Source organism: Lemur catta, chromosome 21 (genome assembly GCF_020740605.2).
Source record: "Lemur catta isolate mLemCat1 chromosome 21, mLemCat1.pri, whole genome shotgun sequence".
Classification (NCBI taxonomy): Eukaryota; Metazoa; Chordata; class Mammalia; order Primates; family Lemuridae; genus Lemur; species Lemur catta.
In genome coordinates, this window is record NC_059148.1 from 9,137,376 (window position 1) to 9,146,035 (window position 8,660).

Sequence of the window (8,660 nt, forward strand, 5' to 3'; positions counted from 1 at the left end):
AGGGGCCTTTTTCAGGGAGGAGGTCTATTAGAAGTTGTGGTGACCCTAAAAAATTCTGGGTCACAATGGGAACAGCACAAAAGGCACATTCAGTACAGAAGATTTTTGGTTTAAAGTCGGCAAATGATGGCCTGTGGGCTAAATCTAGCCCACCACCTCTTTTTGTGTGGCTTTTGAGCAAAGAGTGGTTTTTACATTTTTAAATGGTTGGGGGAAAAAAAAATCAAGAGAAGAATGTTTCATGATGCCTGAAGATTATGTGAAATTCAAATTTCAGGGTCCATAAATAAAGTTTTATTGGAATAAAGCCAATATTCCAAACAGAAGAACTCCATTTTTCTCATTAGTAAAACCTAAACCCATTAAGACAAAGTTACATATTGTCTATGGCTGCTTTCCCACTACAATGACAGAGTTGAGCAGGTGTGGTAGAGACGGTATGTGGCACTCTCATCCCTTTGTGCTGCTGTTCAGTACACTACAAGTTGGAGTGATACAGTTATAACTCAACACTGTTTCAAATGCCATATGTTGTTGCTGTATCACAGCACTTTATATTAATTTTTTAAATTGCCAGTGAACACTTATTATATCAAAAGAAGAAAAATGGACTTCGAATGTGACACTTTTTTTTTTTTTTTTTTTTGAGATGTCTCGCTCTGTCGCCCAGGCTAGAGTGCAGTGGCATCATCATAGCTCACTGGAGCCTCAATCTCCTGGGCTGAAGCCATCCTCCCGCCTCAGGCTCTCAAGTAGCTCGTACTATAGGTGCATGCCACCACACTGCACTAATTTTTCTATTTTTTGGAGAGGTGGGGTCTCACTATGTTGTCAAGGCTGGTCTTGAACTCCTGACCTTAAATGATTCTCCCACCTCACCCTCCCAAAGTGCTGAGATGATAGGCATGAGCCACCGCGCCTAGCCTGAATGTCACACTTGTAAGGCAAAATATAGATTATTTTGTTATTGAATAAGATAAATACACAGCAAAGCACTGTGTTTATTATGCAATGACATTATATCTGTACTAAAAGAATACAAATATATGTCAACTTAGACTAAGCAGTCTCCTGTGGTCACTGATGTAAAAGAATAAATAAATAAATGATTTTTATTTATTTATTTATTTATTTTTGAGACAGAATCTTGTTCTGTTGCCCGGGCTACAGTACCGTGGCATCAGCCTAGCTCACAACAACCTCAAACTCCTGGGCTCAAGTGATCCTCCTGCCTCAGCCTCCTGAGTAGCTGGGACTACAGGCTCGCATCATCATGCCCAGCTAATTTTTTCTATTTTTGGTAGAGACGGGGTCTTGCTCTTGCTCAGGCTGATCTCAAAGTCCTGAGCTCAAGCAATCCTCCTGCCTCGGCCTCCCACAGTGCTAGGATTACAGGTGTGAGCCACTGCACCTGGCCAATAAAAAATTTTAAAACTAGACTAAGCTGTCATCACAGTCAGAAAAACTCAAAAATTTCAAATGGAACATCTCATCAGAATTTCTGCACAAAAATAAAAAATGAAAATGAACCTGCAAAGCTAAGTTTCCAAGTGGCTTATTTGTTAGTCAAAGAAAGCAAGCTGCTTATTGGTGGTGAGTTAATTAAGTTGTGTTTGATTGCAGTAGCTGAAGAAATGTGTCCAGAGAAAATAAACTTGTTTTAGACTACTAGTCTCTCAATAAGAACAGTTGCTCCAAGACTTGAGAACATTGGGAGTACTATCAATAGTAAATTAAAAAACAAGATAAATAATTTTAAGTGAATTTCCTTGATTATGAATAAGTAAGCCTCTCTGACTAGTCTGCACAGAACAACTACGGGCAAGAATATTTTCAATGAAGTTGAGAAAATAATTACTCAATACAATCTGAAGTGGAATCTGCTAAGATGTGTCACAATTGACAATGGTAAAAGCATATGAAGCAGAAAAACACTTAGTTGAACAAATTTATAGAGCTCTAGAAAATGTGTTTACAGCTTATGGTTATTCATTATATGATATTATTCGTCTGGAACTAATCTGCAGATTATTTCAATCTAACACGTGTTATTGAACTAGAAGTATCAACAGTAAACTTCAGGCCGGGCAGGGTGGCTCACGCCTGTAATCCTAACACTCTGGGAGGCCGAGGCGGGTGGATCGCTCGAGGTCAGGAGTTCGAGACCAGCCTGAGCAAGAGCGAGACTCCGTCTCTACTAAAAATAGAGAGAAATTATCTGGCCAACTAAAAAATATATATATAAAAAAAAAAATTAGCCGGGCATGGTGGCGCATGCCTGTAGTCCCAGCTACTCGGGAGGCTGAGGCAGTAGGATCGCTTAAGCCCAGGAGTCTGAGGTTGCTGTGAGCTAGGCTGACGCCACAGCACTCACTCTAGCCTGGGCAACTAAGCAAGACTCTGTCTCAAAAAAAAAAAATAATAATAATAATAATAAACAGATTTTAAATTAAAAAAAACAACAGTAAACTTCATTTGCTCTCATATTTAACCATCATATGGCCTGTGACTCTTTGTCAGAAATAGAAGCTGAATATCCTGATTTGTCCTACCACACAGCCTTTCAATGACTTAGCAGGGGTAAGGTTTTCTTGCGTTTTCTTAGCTCAGGGCCAAGATTGAAATTTTTCAGAATAGAGAAGAATCAGAAGAATTGTTCTAAACCATTATTAATGAATAATTAATGGTTTTGGAAATTAGCTTTGCTACAGACTTGATAATGTTTCTTAATAAATTCAATCTAAAATTACAAGGCAAAACAGTACTTATATGCAAAATGTATATTGAAGCAAAGTCATTTAAGTAACTAACATAGTTTTGAATCACAAGTAATGTTAAACAGCTTTAGACACTTCCTGTGCTGTCAAAAGTTAAAACAAGAAGTATGATCTTCACTCCCACACAAATTTGCAGCAGATATATTTTCTGAGCTTAAACTACAGTTGCAGAGGCATTTTTACGATCTTTATGCCAAATGCAAAGGCAATTTCCATATTTTAAAATCCATTTAATTGTGCAATTGAGTAGCTTCCACATCATCTTCAGCTAAAGGTAATTAATCTATAACAACATGCTAAAAGGCAAATATCAAAAGAAGAATCTAATAGAATTCTATAAATGCATTCCAACAATGAATATGCTCAATTAAGGTCACATGGCTCATGGACTGATATAAGTATTGGCAGTAATATCTAGGTGAAAGACATTGTCAAAGATGAAATATGTAAAATTTCATTACAGATCAACATTAATAGCTCAGCACTTGAGAGACAACACTAACTTTGAACCATAATTAAACAGAATGTTATTCCAAACAAAAGAATACCATTCTTCTCATTAGCATACCTGGATTACAAAAAAGTTGTACTCCATTAATATTATATTTTAAATTTAATCAATTAAAGATTGTAGAAATTTTTTTCTCATTACACAAGTACCTACATATAACATCCCCAATTTGCCTCTTGGACTGACAGCTTAACATATTTACTATCTGGGCCTTTATAGTAAAAGTTTGCTGACTCCTGGTCCAAACAGCTCTATAAGTGTGAGAGAGAATTAGTGTCCCCTAGTGGAAGTATCATCCTGCTCAGATCTTTACAAATGATACTCTGGAGTGTTCTAAAATCTAGGGGAAAGGAGAATTTGCCTTCCAGCAAATAAATAAATTCTCTTGTTAGCTGAGAAAAGTTGGAAGTAGCTAAGTGATAAGAAAGTAGACATACCAAAGAGATGAGAGAACAATTAAAAGTATATTAGAAGGCTGGGCATGGTATCTCACGCCTCTAATCCTAGCACTCTGATAGGCTGAGGCAGGAGGCTCATTTGAGATCAGGAGTTCAAAACCAGCCAGAGCAAGAGTGAGACCCCATCTCTACTAAAAACAGAAAAATTAGCCAGGCATTGTGGCACATGGGGAACTACTCTGGGGACTACTCTAGGACTACTCTGGAGGCTGAGGCAGGAGGATCACTTGAGCCCAGGAGTTTGAGGTTGCTGTGACCTAGGCTGACGCTACTGCACTCTAGTAGTCAGGGCAACAGAGTAAGACTCTGTCTCAAAAAAAAAAAAAGGACATTAGAAAATGGCAAGGGGACTATGACCTTACTATATAAAACACTTGGACAAAGAAGTAGGCCAGTGCTTTCTAGAGTGGTCAAGAAGCTTCCGGATATGGCAACTAAGCCTAGTCCAGACATACCACCATATGAAGGAAGTGATTATTAAGTTGATGTTTTAAAGAGTTTGGTATGGAAGATTATAATGGGGATATGAATGTTATTTTCTAAGTATTATAGTAGCAAAGTAATAGGAGGGAAAAAGAAAATCATCCATGAGCTTCTTTTTTGTTTTAGGGAAATAAACTTAGAAATATATGTAAAACATGAGAGAATAGTGATTGAGAAAAACTGGTGAGAGAGAAAATTTATTACACCGGCGGCAAAGAACTCAAGAAATTAGGTTAGTAAATGCAGTAGAAACAGGTCAACCAATCCTTGTGGAGAGAGCATCTGAGGACTGCTGATCTTATCAAGTCACTGAAGTAAATACATCATGTAATTCCGTATCTACATTGTCATGCCTCTTCTACTCTTAGCATTATTGCTGGAAAGAAAAGGGGAGGAGGAAGAGTCAGAAGCTTGTTCTGGTGCCCTCGGTAATGCAGCAATCTAGGAAGACTGCCAGGCCTTAACTATTACCTAACGGGTTGGGCCTGCCCAGGTAGGGAGAACAAAAAACCAATAGTGGGTCCCAAAGTTGTGGCCTCTTGCGCCAAGGCAGTGTCAGGGCTAGGAAGTAACGAATCCAGACAAGTTGCTCAAAAAGGAATGTCAGTCCTTTGAGTCTAGATGGTAATTATCTTGCAACAAGAGTTTAAGTATAATGCTATCTGGAAACCCCAGGAATAAGCAAGCTAAGGTAGAATTATAAATCTACGTTATAGCCTTTTTTTATGCTTTCTTGCTGTTTCTCCACTCATTTCCATTTTGTTACATCCTAGCATTTAGGAACATGTTTTGGAAAGTTTAAGCTCATAACAACTGTGCTAAGGAAGAATAAAGGAAAGATTTATTTATTTATGTATGTACGTATGTACATATACATGTATGCATATAGATATGAAGTCTGGCTATGTTGCCCAGGCTGGTCTCAAATGCCTGGCCTCAAGTGATCCTCTCACCTCAGCCTCCCAAAGTGCTGGGATTATGGACATGAGCCACCACACTCAGACTTTTAAAAAAAATTTTATTATGAAAAATTCCAAACATATACAAAAGTAAGATAATATAATTAACCCCATCCACACATCATGTCGACAATTATTAACAACACACGGCCATTCTTGTTTCACCTTTATCTAACCCATAACCTATTCCCCTCTGGACTGTTTTGAAACAAAAGGAGAGGTATTTTAGTCTACCTTTAAGAGGAATTATTATTTTTTTTTGTTTCGGAGACAGAGTCTCACTCTGTCACCCCAGCTAAAGTGTGGTGGCATCATTGTAGCTCACTGCAACTTCAAATTCCTGGGCTCCAGTGATTCTTCTGCCTCAGCCTCACAGAGAGCTGTGATAATGGGAGTCAGCCACCATGCCTGGCCAAGAGGAATTTTTAAAGAAGGGAGCATGGCACTTGGCAGCAGAATGGCGGTAGTATCTAAAATCCAAGTTGGAGGACAAATCCAACCACCCTATTCTAGGAGTAATAGTCCTTTCTAGAGGACTTCAGTTTCCCTATATGTAAAACAAAGGAAATGGACTAAATCATAGGCAGTTATGTCACAGTGAAATAGGGGACCATGACTTTGAATCAAGAGACCTGCCCTAAGTGCCAGACTTGCCTCTTGCCAATTATATAACTTGAAGCAGGTCATTTGACCTCTCTGAGCCTCTAGGTCATCTATAAAAGAGGTACTTTGTGGGACTTTGGTTGGATTAAGTAAAACAAGGGATTATATAAAATTCTATGGGTCGGGGGCCATAGCTCACGCCTGTAATCCTAGCACTCTGGGAGGCCGAGGCGGAAGGATTGCTTGAGTTCAGGAGTTCAAGACCAGCCTGAGCAACAGTGAGACCCCGTCTCTACTAAAAATAGAAAAATTATCTGAACATGGTGGCATATGCATATAGTCCTAGCTACTAGGGAGGCTGAAGCAAGAGAATCACTGAGCCCAGGAGTTTGAGGTTGCAGTGAGCTGTGATGATGCCACTGTACTCTACCCAGGGCAACAGAGCAAGACTGTCTCAAAAAAAAAAAAAAATTGTGAATTGAAAAGTACTAAATGGGGCTAGGTGTGGTGGCTCATGCCTGTAATCTTAGCACTCTGGGAGGTTGAGGTGGAAGGATCACTTGAGGTCAGGAGTTAGACACCAGCCTCAGCAAGAGTGAGACCCCATCTCTACAAAAAAAAAATAGAAAGAAATTAGCCGGACAACTAAAAATAGAAAAAAATTAGCCAGGCATCATGATGTTTGCCTATAGTCTCAGCTACTCAGAAGGCTGAGGTGGGAGGATCACTTGAGCCCAGGAATTTGAGGATACAGTGAGCTAGGATCGCACCATTGCACCCTAGTTCAGGCAACAGAGCGAGACCTTGTCTCTAAAAAAATAAACAAATACCACTACAGCCTGCCCCCAAGATGCTCAGATTGGGATGGGAAAGATATTTATAAACAATTACAATAGACTGTGACAAGAAATTTAGGTCGTGACCACAATGTTTGCATAGTAGTCATGTAGTCAGTTTTTGTTCTACTTTTAGAATATACATGTTTGGAGTCACGAGAGAAGTGACCCCTAAAGCCTTCATGATGATTATTAGCCAACCAAAGGAAACACTATAGAGGTAAAGGACTGAGCTTCTACATTTAGAGACCAGAGACATGCATGCTATAGAAAGAAACTGAGAAAGTACATTTGGAGAAGTAGAAGGTAGAAGAAAATTATGTTAGTGTCACAGGAGCTAAGGAAAAAAAGTCTTTCGAGAAAGAGGAGGTCTTCAATATAAACACATATGGCCAGGTAAATCAAGGAGGACAATAGTTTCAATGGGGATCACTGACAACCTTCAAAAGCCTAGTTCAGTCAAAGCAAGGGCAGAAGCCAGATCAAGAAGAGTGGGCAAGGACTGGGTGATGACAAAATGGTAAATCTGGAAGTGAAAAATGATTAGAAAACCAAGTGGAGATTTTTGTTTCCACCCTCACCCACCCACTGCTCACAGTTTTAGGCTATGGAGGTAGAGGCCCGGGGAAAGAGTGAATAATAATGGAAAACTCGTACATGATGCTTACTATGTGCCAGCTAGTATTCTAAACACTTTACATGTATTAGCTTGTTTAATACATTTACTTCAACCTAGGAGATAAATGCTATTATTATCCCCATTTTACAGATGAGGCAGAGAATGATTAAGTAACTGGCCCAAGGTCACCCAGCTAGCCGGCTGACTGAGCCAAGATTCAAACCCATGCAGTCAGCTTCAAATTCTGTGCTATTTGAGTTGCACCTGAGACTAATATTAATACAACATGAAAGCATCTTTGGGGAAGATGAAAACCTGCTTATGCTGAGTCACAAAAGGCACTAGACCTTGATATTTCCCCTTTAGCTTACCCTAGGATAGACATCACTTATCATCCAACAATCTAGGATATGTTTAACCTAGGGGTGCAAATGGCAAAAACGAAATTCCATTGGCAGAGGGATCTATGTATGCTTTGCTTCTGCTGTCTGCTTCTCCCTTTTTGGACATGTTGTCTGTCCAGTTCCGGGGGTGTTGCTACCGGTAATCGGGCACCAGCAGCCTGGTGATTTTTCTCAGTAGTCATTCATTCAAAAATATTTGAGCATCAACTCAGAGCCAGACATTGTGCAAGGCAGACAAGACAAAGATGAGCAAGACAGACAATATCCCTGCTCTTTTAAAATTTCCATTTTAGTTTGGGGTAGGAAAGTTTACACTCTAGTGAGAGGGAATTAGGCTAGGAGGGCACGGCTGGAGCTGGGTAAGCAAAGGGGAGTGAGAGATTAACTCAGAGAAGCGGGCAGAATCGGGAGCAGACGGGCCTTCGGGCCACGCCCGAGAAGCGTTTGCATTTTACTTGCAGCAATTCGGAACCCCAAATGGCCACATTACCCCAGGATGTAGACTTCCTTGACCACTTAATCCTGTCAATCTAACCTTCACGCGCATACACACACCCATTTGTCGGGTCACGTAGCTATCCGGGGTCCCTTAGCCTATCAGGCCACCTCGGGCCTGCGTCATCCAGTCAGTCACCTATGTGCTGGTCACCTCAGCCCCCGGGGTCAGCCCCTTCCTGAGCCACTTCGGCCTATCGGGGCCTGTCCGCCCTTGAGTATCCCTGGGGCCCGTCGGCCGGCCGGGTCACCTCAGTGCCACGCCTCCTCGGCCCGCGATTCGGCCTGCACGTTACGCTTTGTTCCCAGAAGCAGATTTTCGAAAAGCCGCTCCCTCTCGGCTCCAGCTGTTTTCCTGCCAGCGCAGGGAGACCCGACGGCGGCAGCGCCCCCGGCGGCGCACCGCGGCCCAGGAAGGGAGTGCCCGCCGCGGCCTCTGCACCCTCCTCCCGGAACGCGGGAGCGGGCGCGGGCCGCGCCGGCCTCGACAGCCTCGACCGTGCTCCTGATTGGCT